Genomic DNA, 15532 nt, shown 5'->3' with positions numbered 1-15532 from the left:
TGTAAGAGGTATAAAAAATTAGGCAGTTGGATGGATGAGTCCGAGGAGAGGGAAAGCCTGGAAATACTAATCTGGGAGTGGAAAATAGTTAAACCTATAAGAATTTGATGAAATTACCCAAGGCAAAGTCACAACTAGGAAAGAGAAGATCCAGTATTAACACCTGGGAAACTCCAACATTTTGTTCTCAAGTAGAGATGGAAGATGGAGAAACCAATAAAAGAGGTGGGTGATTAGAAGCAGTTATGCGAGAGAAAACCAGCAGATGTTTGGAGAGGAGTGGGGCATGAAGATAGAGATCAACAGTATCATGTCCCACTGTGCTGGGTAAGATACGTTTAGAAGAGCCCCCACCACACTGGCAATAATAGAGATACTTGCCAACCTTGGCAAGGACAGTTTTATGGGGAGATGGAAACCAAGGTAGAGTTTGCCAGAATGGCTTGAGGATATACTGGGGGACTGCATCTTAAAATATTTCCACCAAGAAAGAAAAGAGGAACAACAAAAGATAATAAACCACAAGGTCAAAATTAATGGGAAAGGAGGCAATGGCAGATAAGGCCATGTCAACACATTTTTGGAAAATGGAACGCATACGAAGTAGAAGCTGACTTAGCAGGGCATGCAGCATATACACCTAGATACCTGGGCACAGTAGCAGAGTTGAAGAATTTTGATAAGAAACAAGTCAGTTTGCCATGTAGAGCTCTTTAGATGTTCTGCACTTGGATCCAGCAGATACTTCAGAAGGTAGAGGTGAGTATCTGGATGAAAACAGAGATGTTGGTTGAAAGTTTTTATGCAATGATTGAGCTTACTGGTCCCCTTCCTTACATGACCCAGCCAGCAGACTACATTCCCATATGCTACCAGCCTGCTCAAGGAATCTTATTCTCTGGAGAAACTGGGTTAGAGAGAGATTCTTGACTTCAGGACACCTAGTCCAGTGAAAGGACAGAACAAGGCACGGAGTTGTAAGAATGTGGGTAGAATGAACATTTTTGTGCTGAATTATAGTTCTTAGACTCTTTTCTCTGCTACACTCTCAGAATTCTGTCAACAGACTGGTAAACAGATTGGAGGATTCTTCTCTGGAGAACCTAAATTAACCCTAAGACTGACAAATACTGATATTTTTCAGATTCACCCAGTGAAAAGGTACTGCCTTAGTCTGCTCAGACCACTATAATAAAATGCCTAGACTAGATGGCTTAACCACTTATTTATTTCTCACAGTTTTGAAAGCTGGGAAATCTGATGAAAGGCCTCTTCCTGGCTTACAGAAAGCTAGTTGTGTCCTCACATGGTGGAGAGAAGGATTTCTTTCTCTTCCTCTTCTTATAAGGCTATCAAGCTTATCCAATTAGGACCCCATCCTTATAATGTCCTTTAACCTTAATTACCTCCCAAAAACACTATCTCCAAATACAGTCACATGGGGTTAGGGCTTCAGTGTATGAATTTTATTTATTTATTTATTTATTTATTTATTTATTTATTTATTTATTTATTCTTTTATTCTTTTATTTATTTATTTATTCTTTTATTTTTTAATATTTTATTTATCCATTCATGAGAGACACAGAGAGAGGCAGAGACACAGGCAGAGGGAGAAGCAGGCTCCATGCAGGGAGCCTGACGTGGGACTCGATCCCAGGACTCTGGGATCACATCTTGAGCCAAAGGCAAAAGCTCAACCTCTGAGCCATCCAGGCATCCCATAATATATGAATTTAGAGGGGGATACAATTCAGTCCACAGCAGTAAGTAAGAAATAAATGTCGATTGTGTCTTTTAATACATTTTCAGATTGATGATAAATGCAAGAGGATCCATTAGAAGAGTGAAGAGGTTGTTATGCCCCAAGCCTTTCTAGAGGGCAGCCAACCTCTCCCAACTAGAACAGAAGACAGAGGGCTTATGGAGGGAGGTCTCTAGGTGAAAAATGGTATGAATGTGTTCAAATGTTTGGGAATATTTATTCATAGAGGTTCAGTAGATCTCTTGGAAAGAATTTAAAATAAAATAAACGGTAGACATATGCGAAGCTAAAGAAATGGTAGTTTTGACTCCAGGAAAAAAGAAAATGTTGTATGAAAAGGAAATATTCATTATATGCAACTTGGATTGAACAGTGAATATTTCCTGGATATAGTAATGTAAATGATTGCTGACAGCCAAAAATTGTAATAAAGCCATACTGAGAGGACGAGGAAGGAAAAGGATGTATGTGTGTGTGTACATCTCTCATGACATACTTCAACTTCTGTAACAGGAAGTATAGAGAAAATGTTTAAAATAGATCAATAAATAGCAGTATAATAATATAATTTTAAATACATAAATAATTGCTAGTAGAAGCAACATGAAAGTTGGAAGTGGTTTTTACTGTGAGTAGGGTGGCGAGCAGGATTGTGGACTGGGTAGGGCAGTGTTATTAGTGTTTACTAAAGCCTTTTAAGTACTGGCTGGATATTTAAAAACTGTATGTATATACTGGATAAAAATCAGTTATACATTGTAGCTTTTTAAAGTACATTGAATGAGGGACACCTGGAAGGCTCAGCGGTTGAGCACCTGCCTTTGACTCAGGGCATGATCCTGGAGTCCTGGGATCGAGTCCCACATTGGGCTTCCTACATGAAGCCTGCTTCTCCCTCTGCCGAAGCAGTTGGGGCATTTCTGTGGCACTGCTCTGTGGAATCCTGTGATCTCTCAGAATCAGTGTCCTCACAAGAAGATGTCTATTGCAAGAGAAAAGAAAACCCAGTTCCATGCGTGATATAGCTTCAAGTCGTGAGGACTGAATTCCATAGGAGAAGTAAAAAGAGTGATTTCCTACCTCTGCCCCTCTTGAGAAAAATGGTAAGAGGCCCACAATAGCTTTCTGTTGGTATCTTTGTCCAGACCCTGTGTGGCAATAATTATAAGGAGGCATAGAATAGTTCTTGTGGTCAAAGCTCTACAAGAGTATCATATGTAAGGATACATTTTATTACACTTGAGTGCCTATAACCATAACAATATGTTGTAAACATACACTGTTTACCTTCTGAACATTAATGAAACTACTATATTTGTTCAGAAGAACAACCAAAACTATAAAAGATTTCAAAACAAACCTAAAAAGCCCCTAAGGGAAATGACTTAGTTGGCCTGTGGATCATTATCTAATGATTTTTAAAGATTACGTTTTAAATTATTTGGCATCCTATGCTTCTCCTGTTCCCAGCATATTTAAAAGAATGATAGATCTGCCAAGTTTAATGTAATATAATCCATTATAAAAATTACTGAACTCAAATGCTATAGGCAGGGCTAAGCACAGGTATGTGCTTATCCATTTTGGAGAGAGGTTGTGATAACCAATATAGGAAGAATCAGCGTACCATATCCAGAGGGATATTTCATATGTATTCCCCAACAGAGATCCAACTGTCAAGTTTTCCATGATATTGTCATATTAATATGTTGGTAGATGAGTAGAGGCACTGCATCGTTTAGCTGCAGTGCATAGTTATACCACCCTAGAAGAGGGAGACTCAGATGACTTCAGGGACCAGGCTGGTAAATCAGATGGGACTGATGTTGGGACCCAAGAGTACATGTATTAAATTAAACCTACACTTGTATAGTAATCCCTCCTTATCCATGGAGGATACATTCCAAGACCCCCAGTGGATGCCTCCAATCACCAATAGTACCAAGCCCTATATATGCTATGTTTTCTCCCATACATACATACCTACGATAAAGTTTAATTTATAGATTAGGCACAGTAAGAGATGAACAACAATAACTAATGATAAAATAGAACAATTACAGCAACATACTGTAATAAAAGTTACATGAATGTTATCTCTCTTTTTCTCAAAATAACTTATTTACTTTACTTACCCTTTTCGTGATGATGTGAGATGATAAAATGCCCATGTGGTGAGATGAAGCGAAGTGAAGGCCACAGTCTGTCATGACGTAGCATTAGGCTACTATTGACCTTCTGATGATATGTCAGAAGGAAGATTATACTACTTTCAGACCATAGTTGACTTGGGGTAACTGAAACTGTGAAAAGTGAAACCATGGATAAGAGGAGGAATGCTGTACATACATATACACATATATGTACCAGCACATTATGCTCGCCAAACAAGAGTCTGTTGGTCACATCTTTCCTAGGGGCTGCCAATTTGTGGTCTTTGCTTAGCTGTAGGACTACTACCCCTGTACAAACTCTAGGATCATAACTGACCTTCAGAGTCTCTAGGATTTCTGACTCTATCCTGGAGCAGAATTGATTTAGGCCTAAAATTAATTAAGTTAATCCTAAATAATTGCCTATCCTTCAAGTCCTGCTCAAACTCTACCTCATCCATGAAATTATCCCTTTCCCCCTCTGAAATGTAGCCTTGTCTTCTGCTGACCTTGCTTTGTATCTCTGTTACAACAATTCCACTGTCCTTTACTGCAATGGTTTGGGTATGTGTCAGTGTCAGCCTGAATGGCCCAGCCTTACCTATGAAAACTCATATAACTCTTAGTAAAATTTAATGGAAGGAATTTCTTAGTATTTTAACTGACATATAGAAATTACAAAAAATCCTGTATCTGTGACCAAACCAAAAAGTATCTCCCCCGACCAGAGTAGTTTCTCCATATTTCCCAAACTAGTGTTCCTCAGAACATTAATCCCAAGAGATACTTCTTGAAAAGTGCTCTGTGGCCAAATGCTGAACTCCATATCCTGATGAAGAGTCATAAAGCACATTGGCATTGTAAAAGCTGTGAGAAGATCAGAAGAGACTAAAGAAATGTTTACTTTTTTCATCAAAGATTAGTTTTATATATTTGACCATGAGATCTCTTTTTTAATAGGGCTATTTAATGGATTGCTCTCAGAATGTAGTCTTTGCATAGGCAGGGAGGACAGACTCTCGCTCCAGGCTGCCTACAACCCAATCCTCACCATTCATTGTCCTTGGGTAAATTACTTGACTGCTTGAGGACTAAGCTTTTTCATCTGTAAAATGGGTATAACAACAGTAAGACATACCCTTATAGGGCTGCTATGAAGGTTAAGTGAGTTAATATATGCAAACTATGTGCCTCTGCCTAGATTTGGAGTTTAGATTAGAAAATCAGACCTTCAAATTCAACAATTGAAATATAAGATGCTGGTCTAAATGTTTGCTTTGCTACCAATAAAAGCTGTTTAGAGAAGGAGCCATGTTGGTGGGTTTGCTAACATGATCCAACACCTCCCTGCCTTATCCACCCCCACTTCACCCACTTTGATTCAAATGTCTCAGTCAGAGGCCAGGAAGGATATGCAGTCTTCCCTTGTAGGGGCAGAGTAAGCAAGGTAAGTGTCTGTCTTGGTATATTAGTGTGCTAGGGCTACTGTAACAAAGTATCACAAGTGAGGTGGCTTAGAGCAATAGAACTCTACATCTTACAGTTTTAGAGGCTAGAAATCTAAAATCAAGGTATTGTCAGGACCACTCCCTCTAAAACCTATAGGGAGGAATCCTTCCTTGCTTCCTCCAGTTTCTGGGAGCTCTGGATGTTCCCTGGCTTGTGGCAATGTAATTCCTACCTCTGCCTGCATCATCACATAGCATTCTCCCTTTCTCTTCATGTGGACTTCCCCCTATGTGTGTCCATCTCTGAGTCTAAATTTCCCCTTTTTATAAAGACATGGGTCATGTTAGGATAGGAACTACACTGAGGCTCTCATTTTAACTAGATTATCTCTGTAATCTAGACCCTATTTCCAAATACGTCACATGCTGAGGTATGGGGGTTAGGACATTGACCTATCTTTTTTATGGGGACACAGTTTAGCCAACAACACCCTGAGACCAGGTGTCTAAAATAGAGAAAATGGAACTGAAGATAAGTTCTGAAACTTCTTCTCCACATCACCAATCAGAGACATAATTTCTTCTTGCCTGAGTATCCAGCTGTGCTCCCAATACTTTCTCTCTTCCTAGGGCTAGAAATTTACCCCTCTCCCTATGGAAAGTGAAGGTGTAGGGAAATGTACCTCCCCTCCCTGCCCTATTCTCAAAATGTAGCCCAAGGAAAACTTTTGGAATTAAATAGGTATTTTGGAACTGCTTGTGGTCCTGCCTTAAAATTTGTCAGTTTTGTCTCTCCTGGGCTCAAGGATATATCCGTGTGTATTGAAGAAAACACTGGTTACCTAGACACTGGAAGACTTGAGTACTCCTTGGTGTTGCACTTGGGGCCACCTCAATTGGCTCTGCCCTTGGGACCTATGTTCCTTGAGGCCTGAATTTTTTTTTTTTTTTTTGGACAATATCCTCATTAGTCTTAGAAACAACTTTTAGCAGCTAATGAACAATAATAATATGTATTTAGATTTTTACTAAAGTTTTGGGGGAGAGGATGGCTATTCAATAATGAGAAAAAAGTGAAGTTGCACATGGAGCAGATAGTGTTTCAAAAAGAAATGAATAGAATAAGTCAGGCATTTTAGTCCAGGGAGAGTAGCTAGCAAGTGGTAAATGTTTATGAAGTGCTTGACCTGTATTGGCTCACTCAATCCTGAGGCCTGATGGTGGGCTGTAGGATAGGGTAATCTGCCTTCAGACTTGCACTTTTAAAAACTGAGCTACATATCCTCTTCTGCATGAAATAGAGGATGTTGCTCTTATCATTTTGCCCTGAGAGAGGTTTGTCTAAGTTTTTCCACAGCATTTGATACATTTGGAATTATTCCCTCCCTTGATTGTGTGATCCTCTGGAACAGGAACTGGTCTATACTCACCTAATTCGCTGCCTGTCACCTTGCAGGTAAGTTTTTAAGTTGAACGACTAAATAATTTTTCCCAAAGAGTTCTTTGAGGATTTTTCTGATCCACATAGATATTATAGTCTTCAAAGTAAAGTGATTTATGAATTTTGATTACTTCATACCCAGAAGCAAAAATGTCTAGGCTAAGATTTATATTCAAAGAAGGGACATTATGTTGAACATCCTTTATCATTACTTATAGCTTTGCCCACAGTTTGATCAAGAAAGCCCAATTTCTTCTTGGATCTCTTCATGGAAGTGTCCAGGTGCTCAATGCTGGCGCCTTAGTATCTTCAGGCAACCTGCTGAGTGATCACTTGCATAGGCTCTTTCCAGACTCAGTGGGATAACTTGACTCTCGCCATTATCAGTAGAGAAACACAGGCTAATCTGGTGCCCCATTCAAACCCGAAGTTTATTTACATGGTGGATTTTAGAATCCAAGTAGTTGACTGACTTTTGTGTTATATTCTACTTCCTATAAAGCACCTGATTTCTTGAGCCCCCGAAGCACTGGCTGGGTCTAATAAATTCACAGAAGGAAATGCACATATTGAAAGAATCTTAAATCAAAATCTGATGGTAACTGACCTTGTGACTCACTTTGGGAAATGGAAGGGGAAAGCAGCCCTGGCTACATAAATATATTTTGCAAGAAGTTGCTGTGGCCAACTTCAAAAAGGTTTTTGGTCTGTGTTCTCCTCTAGTATTTTGATGGATTCTTGTCTCACATTTAGGTCTCCCAACCATTTTGACTTTATCTTTGTGTATAGTATAAGAGAATGGTCCAGTTTCATTCTTCTGTATGTGGCTGTCCAATTTTCCCAATACCATTTATTGAAGAGACTGTCTTTTTTTCCAGTGGATATTCTTTCCTGCTTTGTCAAAGATGAGTTGACTATGGAGTTGATGGTCCATTTCTGGGTTCTCCATTCTGTTCCACTGATCTATGTGTCTGTTTTTGTGCCAGTACCTTGCTGTCTTAATGATCACAGCTTTGTAATACAGCTTGAAGTCAGGCATTGTGATGCCCCCAGCTTTGGTTTTCTTTTTCAACATTCCTCTGGCTATTCAGGGTCTTTTCTGGTTCCATACAAATCTTAAGATTATTTGTTCCAATTCTCTGAAGAAATTCCATGGTATTTTGATAGGGATTGCATTGAACGTGTAAATTGCTATGGATAGTATAGACATTTTCACAATATTTATTCTTCCAATCCATGAGCATGGGATGTTTTTCCATCCCTTTACATCTTCTTCAATTTCTTTCATAAGTGTTCTGTAGTTTTTAGAGTATAGAACCTTTACCTCTTCGGTTAGGTTTATTCCTAGGTATTTTATGGCTTTGGGTGACTTGATGGGATGAGCACTGGGTGTTACACTATATGTTGGCAAGTTGAATTTAAATTAAAAAAAAGCCCTGGTTAATTAGCTATTTATTAAACCCAACACCCTTGTCCTTATGTTATTCTAGACAATTTGTCCATATAGAACAAATGCCAGAGCAAGGGGAAATGATGTATGCATGGGAAAATAGGTATGGAGGCTGGGTGAGGGCCAAGTGGTAGGAATGGTGGCAAAGAGAATGTCTCTTCTGTTTTCTAAACTCAAGAGAGGAAAAAATGGATATTACTTCTTGGTCTGGTGGATTCTGGCAGCCTAGATCTTCAAATATTTGTTCAGGAGCTTCTGTGTCTTAATTCAGTCATTCATTTATTTGTTAATTCATTAACTTGAATAATAAGCATGATTGTGTACCTATTATATGCCAGCTACTCAGTGGCAACCTTAGAATATAGAGATGAATGAGATCTATTGCCCATATTTCAGAGTTTAAGAAGAATTTAAATATGGAAACAGAGTAGATTGGAAACACCTTGAAGGCAGGAATACGACTTATTCATCAGGTAACACTGATACCTGACATGTTGACGGTACATAGTAGGCATTTAATAAATGTTGGTTGATCTCTTAATGAAGATATTGGTGATCCATTAATAAAGCAATTATCACATTCTGGTGTTAAATTGCAAAACACATGTAATACAGTCAAAGACTTCAATAAATGCCACAAAGTGATCTGCATCTCAGGGTAGAGTGCTCTTCCTTAACACTAGCTCATATTTCATTCAGCTATGGCTCAACCTGAGTGAAACAACTGATATAAAAAGGGCATCAATTGTTCTAGTTATCTCTGTGAAAAGAATAGCATGGCATGGGATGACAGTTGCTATGTGGACATTTATAACAGTGGTGTGTTTATATTCTTATTGATTTCTGATAGCACTTTAAAAATAGAAGCCATAAATTATGTATAGCCAAGACCTATTAGGAACTGCAAGGGAACTACACTTAAAACAAATGGCCCAAGAAATGTAAAGTCAGCTGGCTTAGAGTAAGAATTTCTAACAATAATTTATCTGTAACTGCTACTAGTCATGCTATGGCCTTACGAATGCTAAGGGGTATCTCTGGTGTGGCTACAGCCAGGGGTCAGGGACAAGCCGTGGAGAGTATACATATGACTTAGTGCCTGTCAAGGACTAGGAGTTATTACCAGGGGCTCTAGGATTATGCTTATCTCCATGGATGACTGCCTATAGAGGGCCACAAAGTTCCCTCCATGAGACTTTATAACTGAGCAGCATTCTCTTCATAACATGATATGGAAAGAAGAGCGTGAGATAGAGTTGCATGTGTCTTGTCTCAGCGCCAGTGACACTGCCAGCTTGAACATGCTTCAACTATGGCTTTCCCCATAGCTCATAAGGAGGCCTTGAGGCAACAGCTGTCCTGCAACAAAGTAGTGGCATGCTCATTAAACTCTCCTAGTCAAAGAACTCTGTGGATAAGGGATTAGACTTGGCACTTCTACAAAGTGGTCTCCTTGGAGTTCAGGGCCAATAACATACGACAATTTGAGTAGAGGCACTGCAAAGATTACATTCCTTAGCTTCACCTAACATTTGAAGACATGCAAACAGCTGCTGGGAGTGCTTGAATGCCTTCTAACTGTGCTAGTGGAGGAAAATGTCTAGAAGAAAGTGGGAAAAGTATACAATCTGTGTGGAGAACAGAGGAAAGCATACAAATAGCCTCTGACTATCATGCACAGGCACTTTGTGGCCACCTGTACCTGGCGTTCTGCTAGCACCGGTCAGGGAATGAGCTAGTTGTTCTTCTGAAGGATGGTTGAATGACTGGGGCTGGATAACAATCTCTGAGCATGAACTGGCTCTATGACAATTAAAAGGCATGTCCTAAGCAAAAAAAAAAAAAAAAAAATTCAACTGATATTTATTTGTTTACTACATACTAGTTGCCAGAATTACAGAGGTGAGAGACCCAGATTACCTTGACAGAGTTTGCTATAAGCCTATTGAGAAAAAAAAAAAAAGCTTTAAAACCAAGTCATAAAAATACATACTTTCAAAAAGTGATATGTGTTCTATTTATTTTTTAAAAAATTTTATTTATTTACTTGACAGAGAGCACACAAGCAGAGGGAGTGGGAGTGCGAGCAGGGAGCCTGATATGAGATCTGATCCCAGGACCCCAGGATCACTAGCCGAGCCAAAGGCCAGACGTTTAACCAATTGAGCCACCTAGGTGCCCCATGATATGTGTTTTAAAAGAGAAGTACAGGATTCTTTGAGGCATGTTATAGTAGAGCCTAAATTAAATTTGGGCATTGGGGAAAGACATATTTTGAGGAAATGACATTAAGCTGAGAGCTGAGAGTTGAAGGCTGGAGTTGAACTTAGGAGAGAGAGAGAGAGAGAGACAGAGAGAGAGACAGAGAATGTGCCTGTGTGTGTGAGGGATAGAAGATAAGTGCTGGGAAGATGGAAAGTATCCTGGGCAGAAAGAACAGCAAAGATCTTGTGGGGAAAGTCTGGCCCTTTTGAAGAATAAATAAGAAAGCCAGAATGGTTGTCGCATGGTGCCTGAGACAGACATGGGTATGACTTGAAGTTGGGGGTAGGCAGAGAACATGCCATTCAGGTTTCTTAGGCAATGTTGAGCATTTGTGATTTTTATCCTAACGATGGAGTGTGGTTGTTAGTGACCTGCAGTGGGCAAATGGATTGGGGGATACCCCAGCTACTGACCTGAATGATAGTGCTTCTCAGCAGTGTTTTTTTTTTTTTTTAAGGGATTATAGTGTCACCTTGGATGTAATGTGAGAGAAACAGGGTCACATTTCATAACACATTTTGTAGGTTATCAATGGTGGTGATAGTGGTTTATCAAGGTTGTGAGAAAACTATGCAATCATGCAAGAAAATACTTCATGTTAACTGATCTCCCACAAACTTTAAATGCCACGAGCACATGGGTAAACTTCCAAGAAGGAGGAGCCAGTAAATAGAGAGGGTCCCTCCTGAAAGGTGAGTCTGAAGACAGTTGTTCAACCAACATCCTGCTCTAACAGAACCTCTCCTTGCAAGCTGTTCCCTCCCACCCATCAGCTCAAGAAATAAAAGGGGAGTTTAAATAACTCATTCACTGACCCTTCTCCTCAGCTTGAAAATTTTTTTTCCTGTATGTTTCTTAGGAAAGAGTAACCAAAAAATACCAAGCTGCAAATCTTTAACACTCCAAAGAATGCCTATGGTGCTGCCCACATTTGCAAAGCCTGAGCTGGGATTTGTTTTTGATTAAGATCCTCACAATAATCCCAAGGAGCATGCACCTTATAAGATTTTTTTTTTTGTAAGTATGCAATTCAACATATTTTGCATTTCACCTGGGAAGTGATTTCTCTTTCTTTTAAGTTTGGTGTGTGGGAAGCATATGTATAATTATGTGTCAAAACCTACAATCCCAATGAATCAGGGAAAACCTATGGATTAGTAGAGGAAAGGGCTATCATTTCAAGGTATGTTTTTATGAGTTCAACCATTAAATATTTAAGAAGGAAGTTGTTGTCTAAAAGCATTATTTATAGACTATCACATAAAATATATGATCTATTGTTTACAGATATATTAGGTCAGAAGAATATTAAATTCTTGGTTTTAAGTAAGTATTAAAGATGACAACCGTGACTGCTATAGAATGAAACTGAATGGGTTGGAGAGGCAATGGAATAATTGTTTCAGAAGATTGAGAATGAGAACAAAAAAGTGCTAGGATTGCACAATATATATGAATTCCATACACTGCTCAGTAGATGACTGACGGCCTCTAGTCCTAATAAGGCAATAAATCTGAACTCATGCTTAACTTATTATGTGCCTTACTCTGTAGAAAAATCATTTCATTTTCCTCTCATTTGTATAACTGAAATGGGAAAGTAATAAATACATACTTGACAACCAGAAGTATGGCCACAAAGAAAAATGGTTCTAAAGTCTTGGCAGATGAGGGCTGGATTCATAGAACTAAGCAGTATGAAGTTTGAACAATATTTCTCAAGTCCTATATGCCACAGGATTGTGCAATTGACCTTCTAGAAAGCATAGCAGGCCAGTCTTAACAATGAACAATACAGACTCAGTATGACATAAAAGCTTCATCGTTACTAATTCTTGATTGTCCATTGAGTCGCATCTTATTTTATTTATTTTTAAAAGATTTTATTTATTTATCCATGAGAGATACAGAGAGAGTGAGGCAGAGACACAGGCAGAGGGAGAAGCAGGCTCCATGCAGGGAGCCTGATGTGGGACTCGATCCTGGGACTCCAGGATCACACCCCAGGCCAAAGGCAGGTGCTCAACTGCTGAGCCACCCAGGCATCCCTTATTTTATTTTTTTAAAAGATTTATTTATTTGAGAGAGAGTCAGTGAGCACAAGCAGGGGGATGGGCAGAAGGAGAGGAAGAGAGAATCTTCAAGCAGACTTCCCAGGACCCTGAGATTATGACCTGAGCTGAAATTAAGAGCCAGCTACAAAAAAAAAAAAAAAAAAAAGAGCCAGCTACTTAACCGGCTAAGCCAACCCAGGTAACTCCATTAATTCCCATATTAAAACTCCAGAAATTCCATACAGAGTGCAAGGGAAATGAGCACTTCTCAGCTGTGAACATGGCTCTAAGGGCAGAGGGTAAAATTCAGATTACCATTCAAAGCTTTATCAAGGTTGTGATAGATCCCCAAAGTTTGTACCACATTTTAGTTGTTTAAAAATTAATTTTTCTTTGCACTTACGTAGTTTTCAGGAAACTTAAGGACCCATTTAGGTATCATGCTAATATTTTAAGGAATGATCTCTAAAAGTGTTGTTCTAATGATTTATTAATTAGTATTTGAGAAGTGCTGGTAAAGAAGGAAAGGGTGCATCACTAATCACTGTTTTATTTAGCATTGCATAGAGATCCCTTCTGCTTTTCTGATTTGTGTTGGTGCTTTGTTTAGTGTTATAGTTGAAGTATATTCAAGTATTATTGAAATGGAAACACTATTTAATTTCTTTGTTGTATTGTCTTACTTTGTATGAGGATTCTTTATAATCTCCAAACAAGTTGTGAAGTCCTTAAAAATAAAAATAAGTAAATGCTGAGAGCATCAAGATATATAACTTCTTCAATAAACTGAGAGTTTCTGAGATAGTCATAATTAAGAAAAGAAACTTCTAGAATAGTAACTAAATATTTACTTTGTAGGTCCTACGTGTTAATGTTTTACATATGTTAATAAATTGTAAAGCAGATGAAATCCAAAATTCTGTTAGTTACTTAAAAGGGCTTTGAAGAAAAAAATCTAGAAGCTGATTTTTTTAGTTATAGCAATTGAGATATTAGTTGTTTTTTTTTTTAATTTTTTTTTAATTTTTTATTTATTTATGATAGTCACAGAGAGAGAGAGAGAGAGAGGCAGAGACACAGGCAGAGGGAGAAGCAGGCTCCATGCACCGGGAGCCCGACGTGGGATTCGATCCCGGGTCTCCAGGATCGTGCCCTGGGCCAAAGGCAGGCGCTAAACCGCTGCACCACCCAGGGATCCCGAGATATTAGTTTTAAGTATACAACTGAAAGGCCCCATCTTCCTGCCTTCCTCCCACTAGCTGCCTTTATTTGAATATCCTTTATGGGACACTGAAAACCAGAGGAAAGGATACTTACTTGAAATGGTTTCTTTGGATTCTTTGGCAGAGGAAAAAACTTACTGCTTAAAATATCATGAATTCGGGGATCCCTGGGTGGCTCAGCTGTTTAGCGCCTGCCTTTGGCCCAGGGCACGATCCTGGAGTCCCGGGATCAAGTCCCACGTCGGGCTCCCAGCATGGAGCCTGCTTTTCCCTCCTCCTGTGTCTCTGCCTCTCTCTCTCTCTCTCTCTCTCTCTCTGTCTATCATGAATAAATACATCTTAAAAAAATATATCATGAATTCTTGCAGTTGAGGAAATAATAAATCCTTCTGATATGAACCATGGTCAGATATGTAATACATCTGAACCATTTTCAGATATGTAATACATTTCATTTGCTGAAACAGTAGGGCCTCATTAACAAATTTTGTGTGTGTGTGTGTGTGTGTTTATATTATGTTTATATTGTGACACAAAACAACATAAATTATGCTAACTGTGGGAACTAGCTTCGATTAAGTTATTTTATAAGACTGCAAGGGGCTTAAAACTTTTTAAACTTTAGATAAAGCACAGTAACGTTACTGCTAGGCTACTGATTAATTTCAACATCTGATATTATGTTTCTTGCGAAGATCTATGCTTGGACTTTGGATTATAGACTTTCCACACCCCATACTTCTACATCATTTAGTTCTCTGGAAGTCATTTCATAGATTTCTAGAATCTATTAGAAGGAGGAAACTTAATCCACTGCTTTATTTCAGGAGTTTTAGAAATTGAGGAGATAATCAGAAACTCAGTAACAAGTTTCTTTCATTATACTGTCTAAGGAGTTTTGACTCACACTTCTTTTCGCTCTTCATTTTCAATATTATTTCTGCAGGTTGTTTTGAGCAATAAAATAATAAAAGTCTAAAAATACAGTCTGTGTGTTCTGGGCAGTTTCTGTCTAAAGCAATTAGTAACAATCTGGGACTTGGCAGAGCCTTTCAAATGGGATTTGCCTCAGCCATGCTTTAAAGAGCAAACTAGTGATCAATGGTTTATTAAATACTCTTGGGTTTGTAAGCTCTTGAACAGCTTGGTCTACCTTCAGCTTGTAATTTACCTCTGGAACTTCAAATTCAGGTTTAGTTGTCATTCTGGATACAAATGAGTTGTGTAAATAACAGGTAAGGTAGAGACTACCAGCTGTTCACCAAGTTTTTTTCCATCCTTTTCTAAACTACAGAGTTCTGGGTGGGCCCATAAACCTCCCTAAGAAAACATAAATGGTAGTGATGTGTGCCATTTCCAGGTTCAGGCCCTGAAACAATTGCATGCACATGCCTCTTTAGACCATGGAGGAGAAGCAAGAATCCTTCATTCTTGCAGCTAACATTTACTGAGAGTCCACTCCCTGCAGGCAGCATTCTAAGTGCTGAGGATATATCAGTGAACAAGAAACCAGAATCCCTGCCTTTGCCCAATCCCAGCTTGAACTCAGATGGACAATAAGAAAAGGTAAATAAGTACAATGTACAGTTTTCTAGGAACAAATGCTAAGGAGAAAAATAAGGCAGAGAAGGGAGATTTGAAATGTTGACTAGGTATTAGGCCATTATAGGAAATGAAATGAGACCAAACACAGGAATAGACAAGGCAACAGGGCAGGGGTGGGGGGAGGGGGA

At 38.9% G+C, this 15532-nt stretch overlaps 1 protein-coding gene across 10 annotated transcripts in view; it reads right to left on the bottom strand.

Annotated features, from left to right (window-relative positions):
• The window catches only part of SGMS2 (sphingomyelin synthase 2), a 130414-nt gene that overhangs the window by 97951 nt on the left and 16931 nt on the right, over positions 1–15532 (bottom strand). For 7 of the 10 annotated variants that reach the window (XM_025465838.2, XM_049105029.1, XM_025465839.3 and 4 more), the window contains 2 exons: positions 3901–4068; positions 649–767 (listed from right to left, as the gene is read on the bottom strand). The gene's annotated coding sequence lies outside the window, so the exon portion shown is untranslated. The remainder of the gene's footprint in view (positions 1–648; positions 768–3900; positions 4069–15532) is intronic. The other 3 variants (XM_025465837.1, XM_049105027.1, XM_049105028.1) reach the window with 1 other exon arrangement.

The sequence above is a fragment of the Canis lupus genome, chromosome 32, assembly GCF_003254725.2.
Source record: "Canis lupus dingo isolate Sandy chromosome 32, ASM325472v2, whole genome shotgun sequence".
NCBI classification, from domain to species: domain Eukaryota; kingdom Metazoa; phylum Chordata; class Mammalia; order Carnivora; family Canidae; genus Canis; species Canis lupus.
The sequence above is the reverse complement of the archived record's forward strand: the minus strand, read 5'-3'. Positions and strand labels throughout refer to the sequence as shown.